This window comes from Carcharodon carcharias, chromosome 10, assembly GCF_017639515.1.
Source record: "Carcharodon carcharias isolate sCarCar2 chromosome 10, sCarCar2.pri, whole genome shotgun sequence".
NCBI classification, from domain to species: Eukaryota; Metazoa; Chordata; class Chondrichthyes; order Lamniformes; family Lamnidae; genus Carcharodon; species Carcharodon carcharias.
This window is the reverse complement of record NC_054476.1, coordinates 109,746,638-109,764,707: the sequence shown is the minus strand read 5'-3', so window position 1 is coordinate 109,764,707 and position 18,070 is coordinate 109,746,638. Positions and strand designations below refer to the sequence as shown.

The following is an 18,070-nucleotide window of genomic DNA, read 5'->3' as shown; positions in this document are numbered from 1 at the left end:
CAAGAAAAAGATTCTGGAGACAGCGAAACCTCAGTAGTGCTGGATTTAGTCATATCTACAAATGTTTACAACAGACAGTTGAAATTCTAGAAAGAAAGATGTCTATGTTGCCGATCTATTTATTAAGTGAAAGAAAGAATTATACATTCTTAATGTCCTTACATATGAGTAGCTTGTTTTCAAAGGATGCTAAAGACACTGTTAACTTGAGAGAGATTTTTGCATCCTTACAATAGTTTAGTCGAGAATGACTAGGTTCGTAGTCAGAAGTATGGTGTCTTAGCTCCACACTATTGTCTAGGATCAAATCATTTCCACAATTATTCACAGCTCCCAATACAGCTTTGGTCTAAACATGACACAATAAACCCCAAACAAATGACAACAAAGAAAGACTTGCATTTCTATAACATTTTCATGACTTCAAGATGTCCTGATGTATTTTATACTTTTGAATGAAGTACCTTTGAGGTTTAGTCACTATTGTATTGCAGGGAAATTTGTCAGACAATTTGTGCACAGCAATGTGCGTGGAATAGCTGAAGTAGAATAAATAATTAGAAAATCTGTATGGGGGTTGATTGAGGGGTTCATATTGATTAAGAGACCTGTTATTCTTTGAAATTAAACCAAGCTACACTGGATTATATCTCATCCAAAAGATGACACCTCCCAACAATGCAGCATTGGAACATCAACCTCAATTACATGCTCAAGTCTCTAAAGTGGGATTTGAATTCATGATCTTCTGACCCAGGAGAAAGAGTGCTACCCACTGAGCCACACCAACACCTTGAGAAATCACATTGTGTGGTATATTTCACATCATGTACCCAATAACATTGAATAAAAAGGACATCTGTGTTTTGTGGTAACCAAATACCCATTGGTCCAAAGATGGAGTGTTAAGATTTTCCAGCTGGGAGGGGGTTGGGAATATTGTCCCTGGGAACCACAAGTAGTGTTTTCCTGTACACAGCATCTAGTAAATCCTGCAGCTGAAAATGTTATTCACAGAATGGATGGTGGAAACGATTGGTTTCCCAGAGATCGAGGGCTCCAGTGTGCAGTAAAGTGAAGATTACAGCATTAACCAGAGGTGGAGAGTGATGGTGGGGGATGGGAGTCTGTGAGCTTCCATAAACAATAAAAAGACACAAATAGCTTGAGAGGGGAAGCAGTCAAGTTAAGTGGACATTTGTAATAGTGAAGACTGGGTCACCAAGACAAGTTGAGGGAAATGGCTGGGAACTGTTTGAGCTCATTAAGCTTGACTGGGAAACAGAGGATCCTAAACAAAAGGAGATTTGTAATCATATTGAAAACAGAAAGAAGGGGAACCCATTTTTCAAATGAGTGAAACTATGTTCCATCTGCCCTCTCAGTGGATGTAAAGGATCCCATGGCACTATCTCAAGTTCTCCCTTATAGTTCTCCCTGGTGTCCTGGCCAGTATTTGTTCCTCAAACAACATCACTAAAAAAAAAGGTTACCTGGTCATTTTCTTGCTCTTTGTGGAATCTTGCAGTACACAAATTGGTTGCCATATTTCCCTACATTACAACAACGATTGAATGTCCAAAAGCGCTTTCTCAGCTGTGAAGCACTATCGGACATCCTGAGCATTTTAAAGATCCTACAGAAATCCAAGTCTTTATTTTCCTAATGCAGGAGGGAAATTGTTTCATGAAACACACATTGATTCTTCATTTGCTTAACTAGATGGTTTCTTTATTTGCCTAGTTTGCTCCCGATCCCCCAAAACGATAGACACACGCAAGAGGTTACTTTCACCAGACACACCAGTCCACTGGATTGGGTGGAATGCAGTTTGATAGGCAGCCCACTGTGTCAGTTTGTGTTAATTTGTATAGGGAGAGTGTGAAATCAGTGTTACACCCATTCCTGGGAGTTCCCTCCAGGCAGCTTTGGTTAAAATTACCCCCCTCCACCGGCCCTAAGCATCCACCACCTGAACCAACATTGCACCCCAGAGTGCAACACTCCCACCTATCAATTGAAAGAGCTTTGGCCCCTCTTGACAACTGAAAGCAGCATTTGCACTTTTGTCAGCCTTAGCTGAATGCAATCATGGCAGCCTGTGCCAAGGAAATCGAAATTACAGCTGCAGCCTTTAAAGTGTTGAGAATGGTTGAAGATGACAGCAGTAGGTGAGGAGCGACATCTTCATAGGTATATGTAACAGGTGGCAGCTGCTGGCACGGTTGTCCATTGCCTCTTTGATGATGTGTACCCTTCTCTCACGGAGCTCCTTATAGAGATCTGTGTGCCCTGTAAATTCTGTAAAGGAGAATGGTAATACTTCATATGACTCATCACCTTTTAATGTGGCTTAACTCTCTCCTCCTGCATCCTTACTACTGTTGCTTCATTCAAATTGTAAAGATTAGAATGCCCTTTGGTAACCCTATAGCTGTGCTCAAAAACTCTTACTGTGGATGCAAGTAAAGGTGGTCCCATGAGCTGTTAAGAGATAGGGTCAGTTGTATCCAGGTGTATGGCAGAATCATCCCCCCAGTCTCAGCCACTGGCAATAGGGCCATTCCATTTACATTATTCCAACTTAATCTCATGTATTGTGGGATTTAAGTGAGCCAGTGCAACTTCTCTCATTTACACAGAGTTACAGTAGCTGTATTTGAAACCCAAGGTGTGCTGAGTGCAATGTGCTTAGGAGGAACAGGTGATTTTAGATCTGTGGTTCCCAAATCTCTCCATCACTGGAATTTTCCTCACCTTGAGCTAGATTTCCCCGTCCCATGAAGATGGGGTTGGAGGTGGGAGGACAGAGTCCTGAGAAATGGGGACTGGGGTGTCATGGTGAGAATCCAATTACTCTTAGAGCCATTTTGAACCAACATCAGTATTTTACTAACATCAGAGCAGCCCTACCACACACCCTCCTCCCCCTGCCCCACAACATGTGTGGAGGCTGCAGCTCAACCGCAGCAGGCCAAGGGGCCATCAGAGCTGGAAGCACCATGTCCCAATCATGGCTCTGCAGAGATGAAAGGTCACAGTTCTGTCCATGACTAGGCCTGTGGAAGGAGTTTCCTTTCCAAGCTGATGGCTACCAGCTTCAGCCACTTTAATTTATAATTCAATGCAGGCAGCTGAAAGTGCCACCACATTGAGGTGCCCTCCCACTCAACTGCCTGCCTCAGCAATGCCCACCTCTCCCAGTGGGGCTGCTAGTCTGACATCGCTGCTGGCAGCATTGAGAGCCCACCCACCAAACTTAATAAGACAACAAACCAATTAGGAAGCCACCTGCCACAAGATTGCACTAGGGAGCGTGCTGAAAATATGGACAGGCTCAGGATCATGGGCTCAACAACAGGGTCCCACTGCCCACCATAAAATCCAGCCCCTCATGTGTGAGCCTGCTGTAGATGAATTGATAGAAATCAGTTGCTATCAAGAATCAACAACTCCATTATCATTATATCATGGACTCAGGATAGATGATATGAACTGGAGGGGCCTTAGTCTACTTTTACCCAGTAGTTTTTGCCTCTGTGTCTCTGCATTCCTAACTACCTGCAGAATCAGTGGAGAGGCTTCAGCTCATTGAAAATTACACCTCACCATCAGAGAACAGGAACATCTTCCACTTCACAATTCACACCAGCAAAAATTGCACTGCGCCGAGCTAGCGCCCAAAAATTCTATTAAATGAAAGGCGATTTGTGCACAATGGCAACCCTCGCTTGGCTGCCACTTGAAGCCTTGAATTTGTGGATGGACCCATACAGCCCTGTCCTCTGTAAAGTAGTCAGTCTGGGACAGTAGAAGGGATATCACCTCACGTGCCATTAAGATAGAAAAGATTTTTGCTCAATAATTGTTTGCTGGTTATTGGTGACCGAGGGATTAGTGTAAAGGAAGCAGTGAGGTGGAAGCAGATCTTTGTGCAAAAACAGCACAGTGCCATGTCACGATTGGAAAGTAAGGAGGACAAATGGGCTGAAGTTTCAGTAACAAAAGTTCATATTAATCTTGTACAAAGTGATATCAAACCCACTAGAACAGGATGTGATCTACATGCAACTTCTCACTTAAAACTGTGGACCAACTTGCCAAGTGTGCTAAATGTAGAATACACAGAGTCAGAGTGGAGACAGTGGAAGGACATGGGCTCAGTGTTGAGATGGAAGGAAGTTATTTTCCTGCAGCACAAGCCCAGAAAACTAACTTTAACTGGCTGGTTGGGTGAATAATCTTACCTTTCAATCTTATATTTTTGTGTCACAAATTTATTAAACTGGATTATTTCACCGATTGTATGAATGCCCATGCTACATGAAGCCTTTTAAACAATCCAACCTATGATTACCAGAATTTCAATTTTCTTTGCTGCAATTAGGTTTCTTAATTGAGCTCCCACTACACTTCCTCTTGTTGCTGTTGGTTTGACTCCCACCAAAGCAGTACTGATCAGGAAGATAACTTGCTGTAATGACCACTGCTCAAGTATATTTAAGCCAGAATTCTCACCAGGAGACAAAGAATTGTCATTCACAAGAAAGAAAAGAAGCTATCAGCTCTTACAATATAGAAACATAAGAATCATACACCACAGAAGGAGGCCGTTCAGTCCATCGTTCCTGTGCCAGTGCTTTGAAAGAGTTATCCAATTAGTATCATTCCCCTGCTCTTTCCCCATAGCCCTGTAAATCATTCCCATCCTGGGAATACTCGTAAACCCACACTGCCTACGTGGGGCTGGACAAGGTGACCAATGGGTGGAGTGTGGGGGCAGGAGATCATCTAATGATACCTAAAGAAAAGTCCAACAGAGCTGGCAATACAGCAGCCCTCTGGCCTAATCTTGAAGCCTCAATCATGGACCTGCTGGAGACCTTTAACCTCAAAATCATGGGGGCTTTATCACCGAAAAGGATGGCTAAACAGTACCAATCAGTCAGGCAAAAAGTCAAACTCCCACCCCAGCGCTATCAGAGATTGACCAGTTCCTGTTTAATTTTTCAATCTGCACCCCCTTGAGAATCAAAACTATTTTTCTTCATTCATTTTCATTCAAATGAATGTAAGATATTTAAATATTTGAACACGTTGATATAGGCCGTTAAACACAATTCAGTTAAGTTGAATCAGTGAGAGAATAGTTGGATATTCTGGGTGTAGGAGGCCGCATGAAAACCCAGACGGTGCAGTAATTAGCTTTCCTCCAGTTTCAGATATTATCAATCACGTCTGTGTTTCTTGGCACTGTCATTAAATCCTTTGCCTTTTTCAGTTCTAGAGGTTTCTGTGGCTATAAATAGACGCCTCCTCTCACTGCTACAGAGAGTTCCCTTTTTCACCTTTAAACCCATGCTGTGTGAGGTTGCGGTGCTTTCAGTGTGGTTTGAGAAACCCTGTGGATTTCAACACTCCCTCTAATTAGTGACACAGAAATTCTGCTTGCTGCAAGAAGAGGGGAATGTGGCATTCAAAAGGATCTTTAAAAGCTCTGGTGCTTTCCATATCTGCCAGAGCAGAACACAGTCATGATGGCATATATCACAAGTTTACAGTGAGAACTATAAATATGACAAATTGGAATAGGCACTAATGAATCCTCCATTATAAAGCCTTCAGTTCATCAACCATTAAATGGCCTATGTTCTTCATCAGACTCTACAAGTCATAGTTAACTGTTTTTCAATGCCTAAAGGGCCTTTATTGAAATTTGTAACCTAGAAATTCAATGGTACCACATCTGTTGATAAGGTGCAAAATAGTTTCCTAAGCAGCCAATATGGCAGCATGTGCTCCATACACCAGAAGTGTGCCCCTTCCATATTGGTCAAGGTGGATAAAGGGGCGTGCAGGGCCCACACCTGAATCAAACATTCATTCCTTAGGCCTTGTGCCAGGATCAATACTAGCCCCACTGATCTCCCCTTGCTCCTGCGAGTTTCCTATTTCCCCACCACCCCATCCTTTCCCAGCACCTACCTGAGGGTTACTGCTGGGGACGCTGGCCCAAAATGGAGATCCTGCATTTTCACCAGCAAACTTTGGGAGACCCAGCAGGTGTGCAATAACTCAAAGTCCAATATCAGTTGTGTGCAAACTCAGTTTCAGTAGTAACAGAGCATTAACCATATTCAGCCTCCAATGAGCAGTTAACACTGATTGTTCTGAAGATAATCCCAGTGAATGGGCCCTTTGTACTCTGCTAGTCATCTGATGTAAAGGGCCAGTTTAGCTGCAATTTCTCTACCACTTGCAATGCACACTACAATTAAATGAGAATCATCTGTATATTTATCAGTCAGGCACTCAAAAGAGTAGGATTGAACTGTTCTGAGCACCAAGAGCAGCAAGGCCCTGAGATGTGTGTTATATGATTATGCACGAGATTAAATTTTGTTAAATGTGCTGCAGAGGATTACACAAAAACAAATCCAAGATTTGAACAGGGTGTTATTCGCAACACAAATAGATTGCTGATGCTCAAAAAAACCCCTGGAATGTCTCAGACAAAGCACCGACACAGGCAGACAACAAAATGTCCAAACTGCATCTCTTCAAGCAAAAGAAACAGCGCCACACCCTCCAACTCCAGTTTTTGGGTCAATGATACACCTTTTAAATAATGTTGATATTTCTCCACTTTCTTAATGCTGTTTATAACATTTTGTTTAACTACAATTAAAGTACAGTTTTGAAAAAGAGAATATAGTAAATAAACAGTGGGAGTACAATAATATTCATACAGCAGTAAGGAAATATCTCATTATAGGAGTATAGGAACAGGAGGCCATTCAGCCCCTCAAACCTGTTCTACCATTTAATTGGATAATGGCCAATGTGTATCCTAACTCCATTTACCTCAGCATATCCCTAGACAGTCTTCCCCAACACCCACTATCTCAGTCTTCAGTTGATCTACAGTACCCACGGCCTTTTGGGCGAAGGAGTTCCAAGTTTGCACTACATTATAGAAATGGTATAAAAGCCACAGAGCGCATGCAGTGTACATTCTCCAGGATTGATAAATTATCACGTGGAAAGGCTCGAGATACTACGGATATTTCCACAGAAGTGGAAATTTAATTGAGATCTTTTATAAATGAGCTCAGTGAGGTTTTGATTGGATGAATAGGGGAAGACCATTTTGTCTAGTTGGGAATCAGAAGTAAGGGGTCATTCATTTTAAAATGATCACTGTGAACAAAGAGTGAAGAGAAATTTCGAAACAGAACCATGTTGGAGTGAGGAATGTTTTGCCACAGGGAGTGGTTGAGACAGAGACCATTGTCTTATTTGAGAGTAGAAGAACATTTGTGAGGGAGTAAGATATGGAAGAACGGAGAGCAATAGGATTATTACTGGATTCTTCTGGGAATGAGCTGGCACTGACATCATGGGCTGAATGGCTTCCTTCCATGTTGTAAATTCCTATAATTCTATAGCTTCAGTATACACAGTACTGTCAACAAGTGATGGGAAGGAACTCACGAACCCCGAGGGTGCAGCAGTTGTTCTACTTCCCCATTGGCCATTCTTCCAAGCATTTCTGGGACTTCCTCCTCCTGTGGGGTTAGATATCAAGGGCTCTTCTTCCTGTCACTGTTTTTATGGAATGTCTTCTCCTGCAATGTAAATACAAGAAGTGAGACATTCCAATTCCTAAGATAAGATGTGGCAAGACACTGGACATGTCACTGGACTAATATTCCAGAAAATGTGAATCCAATCTCTTAATGGCAGTTTGAAAATTTGGATTTCACTTTAAAACCAGCTGGAAATAGAAAAGGGTAACAGCAACAGTGACCACAGCTCCCCTCTGGAGTGAACTAGTAAGCCACTCAGTAGTATCAAAACAGCAGAGACAGGTTCAATCGTGGCTTTCAAAAGGGAATTATTTGGATAAGCATCTTAAGAGAGGAAAAAGTTGCAGCCGTATGCGGAAAGGAAAGGGGAATAGGGTTAGCTACATTGCACTTGCAGAGAGCCAGCACAGGCTCAATGGGCTGAATGGCCTCTTTCTTTGCTGTATCCATTCTATGATTCTAAGAAGGTGTATCACCACCTTCTCGGAGCAACTAGCGATGGGCAATAAATGCAGCCTTGCCAGCAATGCTCACACCCCGAGAATAAGTAATAAAAAAGAACTGGCTCTTCTTGCTTATCCTGCTGTCTAAAGCTACAATATCCATCATCACCTGATTCATAGCTCCAGAGCATTTCTGATCCCCTACCATTGCAAGTATTGATCACCGTGGGTGAAATATTTCCTGACATCAGTCCTGAACTTGCCTTTTTCCAGTTTGTCCCCAGATTCTACAGATCATGTTTTAATAGTGACTCAAGGTAACCCTTTCTCTTCCACTTTGCAGCTTATAGAAAAGACTCGATTAACTTTCAAGGAAAAAGAATCAAAGTTTTTCAAATATTTCCTTGCAGCGCAATCCTTCTGACACTAGGATCAACCTGGTCCCCCTTCACCCCATCATCCCCTGAGCTGAGATGGTCCTCTGCATACTGAGAGTGCTCACCACCTGGACAAATAAACCAGGAAAATTGGACTCACATTGTAATGTACATTTGCCAATGTCCATTTGGAATATCACTTCCTCAAAAAGGTAAAGGAAGTTGGTGAAGTATAATCTTCCCTTCCAGCAGCCATACCCAAACACCACTGAGTTACTTACATGTAAGTACTCAACTATGTTGCTGATTTTGTCAATTATTTAGTGGTATATAGTAATAGATTTTAGCTATTTTAAGATGCCCATCTCCTACTTCTCTCTACTTGTTTAACATTGAAGTAAATTTCCTGCTGGTTAGATAATAAGCCAAAATTTAATTTCTAATATGGTATGGTCATTCACCTATTCACATTTCATTAGCACTTTTAACAGAGAAGGTGCCAAGGTGATTTGTGGACAGGCAGCAGGAAATTGCCATAAAATCTACTGGATTGTTGGAAAAACACAACTGGTTCCACAATGTCTTCAAGAAGCCCAGTGCCCTTATCCAATTCGGCCTGCACTGGACTCCAAGCCTACATTACCTGGTAGATTCATCTTCACTTAAAATGATAGCAATCACTTCAGAAAGGAAAGCAAAGGAGGGAAAAAATAAAAGAATTGTAAAGAAAGATACGTCAACGTGTTTCGCAGCCAGTGAAGTACTTTTTGACATTGTAATGTAATGGAGTGAAAAGGAGCAACAGTCTAGACAGCAACATAGGAACAGAAGGAGGCCATTCAGCGCCTCAAGCCTGTCAGTCAGATCCTGGCTGATCTATACCTCAACTCCATTTTCCCACCTTTGCTTCATTTCCCTTTACAGAAAAATCTATCAATCTCAGTCCTGAAAATTTTAATTGACTCCTTCCCCATTTCCTCCCCGCCCCTACCCAACCCACTAGCTTTTGAGGGAGAGATATCCAGATTTCCACTAATCTTCGTGTAAAAGTGCTTCCTGATTTCATTCCTTTCAGGCCTAGCTCCCGTTTTCCGACTGTGCCCTGTAGTTCTGGATTCTCCCATTTGGCAAATAGTTTCTCTCTATCAATCCTATTGAATGCTTTATATCATGTTAAACACCTTAATTAGATCACTTCTCAATCTCCTATACCTGAGGGAATACAGGCCTCAGTTATGCCTCATAATTTAACCCTTTAAACCCCAGTATCATTCTGGTGAATCAATGCCTCACCCACACTAAGCTCAATGTATCCTATCTGAGGTGCAGTGCCCAAAAATAAAGCTAACAAGTTAAGATGAACTTTAGCAACTTAAATTGTCAGAAAGTTACCAGAATGAAGAAGTGAAGACTAATTTTAGGCATCAATTTAATCATTTTATTTGTTTTCTTTCTTTTAAATAATTTTATGAAAGTTTCAGGGCAGATTTAAGCACCACACTGACATATTGAAAGGAAAAAGCAAGAAGTACATTGGTGAGATTCAGAATTCCTCTGTGTGAAGTAAAGTGAAAGGAGGTCTTGATGGTTAGCGTTCCTGGCTCTGAGACGGAAGCTCTGGGTTCAAGTCCCACTCCTGAACTTGATGGCCAAGGAAAGTTCATAACACAGTCCATCAGGTTGAATATCAACCTGCAAATCCTTCCAACACACGCCAATGGCAGGTGGTGAGAGTGGGAGAGCGGTAAGAGCTATGGATAATGATGGAGGGAGCTGGAGCTCCTACCATCACTATCCATTGCTCCAGACTACAACAAGCCTGTAAAGGTGTGTGTTACTACAGCAACTCAGACTCCCTGGGGGACCAGTTGGCTCAGTTGGTTGGACAGCTAGTGTGAATCAGATTGGTGCCAACAGCATGGGGTAGGGTGGATTTGGGACCTGCCTCCTTGCCAGACCACTGGTGGAGATCAGAGTGCTGAGGGTTGCACCTGTCTTCAGGCAGAGAACTCGAGAAGTAGTAAAGTGAGGGTACATTTTGCAAAACCTGACTTTCAGTGCTCCTTCACTATTGCAGCAATATCCCAATGTAATATTAATGACCAATAACTCAGTATTAAATCTATGCAAATTGGCACTAAAGATGTTAGATTTCCTCTTCTACTCTGGTGAAACCATCACATTGCACTGCTGTTAGGCTGTTGGTGCATCACAGAAAACCCACACTGATTAAAAACTCAAAACCCCCTAGAGTACAAAAAAACTGGACCTCAGAACTCTCATTTTAAATCACCATCAGTGAAGGGCAAATACATAATTATTTATCCAATCCCCTGCTGAGAGTGCTGAATCACTCTGGGGTGCAGCTCCCATTGCACCCCTGTTCCCTGAGGCATAGCTCACAGAGCCCCTCTCTACATTGTGGTATACTCCCACTACCCCGCTGTTCCCTGGGGAACAGGTCCCAGTCACCCCCTGTCCCCTGGGCTGTGTTCCTGACCTCCAGAATCTTACCAAATGCCCACCCTTCAAGTATTAGCCAACAGTGAGCTTCACCACTCTGGTTAGGATGTGATTAACCAGCTTGTCTTTTCCTGTTCATCATTTTCATAGGTTTCTACATTCTCCTACACAGAACTGCAATAATCAATTTTCATTTCCTTGTTGTATATGCTTACCAATCATTTATTTTCCACTTTCATTATCTCTACACTTCCCAGGCCCAGCCCAGGCAATGCCCAACCCCCGAGGGCCAAAACAAGGCCTTGGACTGCTCCACTTGCCAAATGGCCTCCACTCCCCGCCCCGACACTGCTCCACTCCCCGCCCCAGCCCCGACACAACACTAAGACCATAGGAGCAGAAATAGGCCATTCTGCCCATCAAGTCTGCTCCGCCATTCAATGAGATCGTGGTTGATCTGATAACGCTCCACTCCACTTTCCTGCCTTTTCCCCATAACTCTTGATTCAATTACTGATTAAAAATCTATCTCAGCTTGAATATACTAAACGACCCACCGCCTACAGTCTTCTGCGGTAAAGAATTGCACAGATTGACTACCCACTGAAAGAACAACTTCCTCCTCATCTCTGTTTTAAATGGGCGCCCCCTTACTCTGAGATTATGCCCTCTGGTCCTAGACTCTCCCACAAGGGGAAACAACCTCTCAGCATCTACCTTGTCAAGCCCCCTAAGACTCTTATATGTTTCAATAAGGTCGCCTCTCATTCTTCTAAACTGCAATGATTGCAGGCCCAACCTACTCAACCTCTCCTCATAAGAAAATCTCTCCATACCCGGGATCAACCTGAACCTTCTCTGGACTGCTTCCAAAGCCAGTATATCTTTCCTTAGGGGACCAAAACTATTCACAGTATTCTAGGTGTGGTCTAACTAGTGGCTTGTATAGCTTTAGCAAGACTTCCCTATTTTTAGACTTCATTCCCTTTGAAATAAAGGCCAACATTCCATTTGCCTTACCTATGACCTGTTGAACTTGTATGTTAGCTTTTTAGGATTAATGCACAAGGACTCCCAAATCCCTCTGTGCTGCAGCCTTTCTCCATTTAAATAATATTCAGCTCCTCTATTCTTCCTGCCAAAGTGCATAACCTCACATTTTCCCACATTATATTCCATCTGCCAAGTTTTTTCCTACTCACTTAACCTGTCTATATCCTTCTGTAGACTCCTTGTGTCATTCTCACCACTTGCCTTCCCACCTATTTTGTGTCATCCACAAACTTGGCGATAGTACATTCATTTCCCTCATCTAAGTCATTAATAAATATTGTAAATAATTGAGGCCCCAGCACTGATCCCTGTGGCACTTCATTAGTTATAGGTTGCCATCCCAAAAATACCCCCTTATCCCAACTCCCTGTCTTCTATAAGTTAGCCAATCCTCTATCCGGGTTATATACTCTATACTACCCCCAACACCATGGGCTCTTATCTTATTAAGTAACCTTATGTGCGGCACTTAATCGAATGCCTTTTGGAATCCAAATATATTACGTCTACTGGTTCCCCTTTACCTATTCTGCTGGTTACCTCCTCTAAGAATTCTAATAAATTTGTTAGGCATGATTTCCCCTTCATAAAGCCATGCTGACTCTGCTTGATTAGACTTCGTATTTCTAAATGCTCTGCTATTACATCCTTTATAATAGACTCTAACATTTTCCCAATGACAGATGTTAAGCTAACTGCCTATAGTTACCTGTTTTTTGTCTCCCTCCCTTTTTGAATAAGGGTGTTACATTGGCAGTTTTCCAATCCTCTGGGACTTTTCCAGAACCTAAGGATTCTTGGAAGATTACTACCAGGGCATCCACTATCTCTGTAGCTATTTCCTTTAATATCCTAGGATGCAACCCATAGGTCCAGGGGACTTATCAGCCTTTAGCTCTATTAGTTTCCCTAGTGCTTTTTCTCTAGTGATAGTTATTTCATTTATTTCCTCCCCCCATTTTGCCCTTTGATTATTTAGTATTTTTGGAATGCTATTAGTATCTTCCACCATGAAGACTGAAGCAAAGTATTTATTCAACTCCCCTGCCATTTCCCCAGCCTCATTCTCTAAGTGTTCACATTGACTTCTCTCTTCCTTCTTATATATTTAAAGAAGCTCTTATTGTCTGTTTTTATATTACTTGCTAGTTTACCCTCAAAACTTATTTTCTCCCTCTATTTATTTTTTGGTCATCTTTTATTGGTTTTTAAAACTTTCCCAATCCTCTGGTTTACCATTAATCTTTGCCACATTGTATTGTTTTTTCTTTCAATTTGATACTGTCCTTAACTTCCTTGGTTAACCATGGTCAGTTTAACCCCTTCCTTGAATCCTTCTTCCTCACTGGGACATATCTTTGTTGTGAGTCATGAACTATTTTCTTAAACGTCTGCCATTGTTCCTCCACTGTCTTTTTTGCTAAACTGCTTTCCCAGCCCACTCCAGCCAACTCTGCCCTCATTCCATTATAATTACTCTTATTTAAGTTTAGCACAGTAGTTTCCGACCCAAGTTTCTCACTCTCAAACTGAATGCTAAATTTACCATATTACTGCTGCACTCCCCACTCCAGCCCCAACACTGCTCCACTCCCCACCCCAGCCCCGACACTGATCCACTCCCCTCCCCAGCCCCGACACTGATCCACTCCTGAAGTCCTCACTGGTCTGATCCCCTCTGTTCTACTCAGAGGCCCAGGCCTGGCCTGTGTTCTTCTCACTAGCTCTGGAGTCTGCTCATTCCCAGAAACTGGACTTGTGCGTAGCCCCTGCTCTAGTTTTATCAGTCAGATTGTACTCTTAGAGTGGAATCATTAATTAATTGGGAACTTATAATCTTGAGATCATAAAAATTGATTTTTTAAATTTATCTTGAGTTTATCTAATTTATAATGTCTGTCAACCAATTGTATGTTTATATAACAATTTATAACATTGGAGTCATTGATTTCATATCTAGAAAGAAAGACTTGCACTTTTCACAACTTAAAGATATCCCAAGGTGCTTCACAGTGTAGTCACAGTTGTGGTGTAGGAAACACAGCAGTATATTTATGCACAGGGAGATCCCAGAAACAGCAATGTGGTGATTAATCAGTTTTTAGTGTTCTGTAATTTAGTAATTGGTTTTAGTATTCAGGTGCAGAAGAGAACTGAAAAAGGGAATAAGAGGGATAAAGGAAATGGAAGAGAAAAGATTAAGAGCGGTCAAAAGAAAGGTGGAGCTGATTAGAGACCAAAAATGATATTGTTTTATTGAGGTCATGGTTCAGATACTAAATTGATAAATTGCATCTGACTTCACTAGAGATGAGTTGCTGCCAATATCGCAGTATGTGAGGATGTAGAATTGATATCAGATAGGATTAAAATAGATAGAGGAGATACTTAAACAGTTAACAGTGCGCAAAATAGAAATATCATGCATCCAGATGTATGTATCCTGGATTACTTAAGGGAGCAAGAGTGGAAGTAATGCAGGGTCTAGTCACAGTCTCCTAATCTTAATTGGATTTAGGAGTGGTGTCAGAGACTGGGAGATGGCAAATGTTATACCCCTTTTCAAAAAAATGGGAGGGTAAACTCAGTAACCACAGACCAGTCAGTCCAATGTCAGGGATGGGGAAACTTTTAGAGACAATGGGCTGGATTTTCACAGAGCTAGGAAGACTCCACTGGCTTTTAAAAATGACTGTTTTTATTAAAGCTTTTCCACCTGTCAGTATGATTATAGGCATCATTGGTTCTGTCTAGAACCAATTGAATGAATGGGCATGGAAGCACCGTGGGTTGGCATGGAAGGTCTGAGGGACCATCGGATATGGGTGGAGGGGTATAGGTGAGCATGGAGAGAATGAGGAGCCATTGGGGGTGGATGTAGGGTATGATGGGCCTTTAGAGGTGGATGGAAGGGCATAGGTTGGCATGAAGGGTCATGGGTAAGACCTTTTGAACTTTTCTTTCAAAAGGTTCCTTCATCCAGACTATGGCTCATGACACCTCTGAGGGACCCTGAACCACAGATCCATGAAAATTTCGCCCAACACAAAAATTGTGGAGGGTTAGGAGATGCCTAACCCTGCAATGCAGCAGCCCAGGTCAGGAATGCAGGGTGCTGGCTCACCAGCATTATTAAACAAAGTATGACACCCAAGACACTTCAGGAGATGTTAGGTCATATGACTAAAAATATGGCCAAAGAGGTAGGCTTGAAGGAATGTCTTAAAAGGAGGAAAGCAATATAGTGAGGTGGAGAGGTTTAGGGAGGGAACTCCAGAGCTTACAGCCTGGGCAGCTGAAGGCACAAGGACAGGGGTGAGAGGTGAAAGGGACTTGGTGCGAATTAAGACAAAGGCAGCAGAGTTTTGGATGACCTCAAGTTTACAAGGGTAGAATATAGGAGACTAGCCAGGAGCGTCGGAATAGTCGAGTCTAAATGTAACAAATGCATAGATGAGGGTTTCAGCAGCAGATGAGCTGAGACAGGAACAAAGCCGGGTGATTTTACAGAAGTAGAAATCAGTAGTCTTAGTGGTGGCATGAATATGTGGTCAGAAGCTCATCTCAGGTCAAATATGGCACTGAGATTGCGAACAGAAACAGTAGCGCACAATAAAGGGGCAAAAGGCGTAGGAACAGGAGGGTTTCAATTCATCCTCTTGAGTCTGTTTCACCTTTCATTTAGGTCATGGCTGATGTTCCTGTAACTCTCTCTACCCACCTTGCTTCTAAATGCCTTCATACCCTTCCCTAACAAAATCCCCTAATCTCAAGTTAGAAATGTTCAATTGTCCCTCAAGCCTCAGCAGCTTTTTGGCGGACAGAGTTTGAAATTTCCACTAATCTTTGCGTGAAGAAGTGCTTCTTGACACCAACCCTGAAAAGCCCGGCTCTAATTATAAGGATTATGCCTCCTTGTTATGGACTCCCCCATCAAAGAAAATAGTTTCTCTCTATTTACCCTATCAAATCCTTTAAACAACTCAAACAGACCATCTTTTAATCTTCTATAGTAAAGGAAATTTAAGCCTAGTTTGTGCATTCTGTCCTTTTAGCCCCAGTATCATTCTGCTGAATCTGCACTGCAACCCCTCCAATATATCCTCCCTGAGTATGGAGGTCAGGACTGAATGCTGTACACCAGATTTTTACATAATGGTAGCTTAACTTCCACCACTTTGTAATCCAGCTCTGTTGCAATAAAGACCAACATTCCGTTAGCCTTTGTAGTTACTTTTTGTACCTGTCCATGAGCATGTAAAGCAAAAGATGGAGCGAGAATACAGCAGAGTAAAATACAATTACACAAAGGGAGAATCAGAAAGTCATAAATACAGATACAGAAAAGACAGATGTGTAAGAGGCAGATGGATAGAGAATGTGTGTGTTTGTGTGTGTGTAAGAAATAGAGACAGTGATTGAAAGTGAGACAGAGACAGGCAAAGGCGAGAGACAATTACAGAAATCTTTTGTACGTTCTTTTTCACTGACCAAGACCACAGGAGATCACCTCATTAATGCAATACAAATATATCAGGATTTATTTGGCTGCCTCATGTAATATGTAGCCCAGCCCCCCACCCCCCCATCAATTCCCCAAAGTTAGAATGAGTCTTCAGTGAGTACATTGTTAGTGCTGCCCCTCAGAATACAGGGTTTGGGGGGAGATGGGTAAAGTCATTTCTCCCTGCTTTGAATATAGAGCTGTCCACAAGCAGGATCACCCACTCTCCAGAAACAACAACCACCGTGTGTGGCTCAGAGTTCAGGAGGGCAAGGCCGAAACGAGCACGAAGAAATGGACAATTCAACCTAAGATACAGCTACAAATAGATCCAGAAAGAGAGTTTGGGCCCATTTCAACAATTACTATTCTAAAACTCATCCTTAATTTTTACAAATTTGTTGGGAAAATTCCCTGCTTTGAATTTTTTTTGAACGCAGTTAATCTTGTTTCAGGAGAACAATAACCTCAATGTTAATTTGTTCCTGTGTTATGCTGGTTCTCAATATTTACACCATGGGGAATAACAATGGAACCTCTGGTTAATCTAATGTGGATCTGTGGCTAAAGATGAATCCCATCCTAACAGAACTTCAGTCCTCGCACAATTTAAAGAGATAATCCACCACAGATTGTTAATATTTCCCACGGTTTCCCCCGCCCGTCCATCTCTCTAAAAATGAATTGTATCACAGATGGAGACAGCCAGCTCTCCCACATTGTAACTATGGCTACTGAAACATCACAGCCATTCCGCTATCTTGCTTTTTAAATAAAATAATGGTTTAACGACGCTGCCTTTTGTTTTACTCACGCCCAGTGCACGTTCCAGATGTTGCACTGCTGACTGGCTGGCCGGCCGCTGCCAGCTGTTTTTGTCCCTCGGATAGCTGGAGCTAGTTAATTTCGCGTCCAGTGTCTCTGTCAGTTTCAGTTCGGTCCTGCGCACTGCTGGGATGTAAATGTTGGCCAGTCCAGGCTTTGGGGGCGTGTCTCTCACTCTTTCTCTCTCACGCACACTCAGCATGTAACAGCTGCATCTTTAATGATATCATAGCCAAGGAATTTAGGGGCAACTGACAAATGGCAAAAAAAAGTTTCATTTAAACAAAAAGTGTGCGAAATGTTGAGGGGGCGGCGAGTAATTCCCCAATATATATTGTTATTAACACATCCTGAGCAGATTTTAAACCCGAGGCAACAGTGAGTTGCCAAAACAGCAAGGCAGTTTACTTGAAGCCAGCTTTCTGGTTCATTCTCTGATGATTCCCATCTCCCGAGACTCTGCTACTGATGTGTTGGTTGAGGTGCAAAAAACATACTCGGTTTTTTGCCTAACCCTTAGGCAAATCGATACTACCTGTTAGGTAATGCATTTGTAAATAGTCCCCATTCAGTGGAACTACTAACCATTCGTGTAAAATAACTGAAATGGAAATTTGGTGAATATTTGCCTTACGCCCTTATAGGCAGAGCTCTTATATTGCTGTCCTGTTTATTTATTATCCTGCTCAGTACAGCCTCCCCTTTTCCCTCTGTAAGAGTAGTGGTTGATAAAGGGCTGGTAGTCCTGAGATATCAAGAAAAGAGCTGGGATTAATAGACATTCGGATTGCCTTCCCTCCGATTTATTTACTAGCT

General features: G+C 42.2%; 1 protein-coding gene across 4 annotated transcripts in view; it reads right to left on the bottom strand.

Moving 5' to 3' along the window:
* Window positions 1-17,353, bottom strand: part of LOC121282773 (SH2B adapter protein 2-like) — a 145,410-nt gene extending 128,057 nt beyond the window's left edge. For all 4 annotated transcript variants that reach the window (XM_041196541.1, XM_041196543.1, XM_041196542.1 and 1 more), the window contains exons 1-2: window positions 17,244-17,353; window positions 7,499-7,628 (exon numbers count right to left, since the gene is read on the bottom strand). The gene's annotated coding sequence lies outside the window, so the exon portion shown is untranslated. The remainder of the gene's footprint in view (window positions 1-7,498; window positions 7,629-17,243) is intronic.
* Window positions 17,354-18,070: the final 717 nt, after the last annotated feature.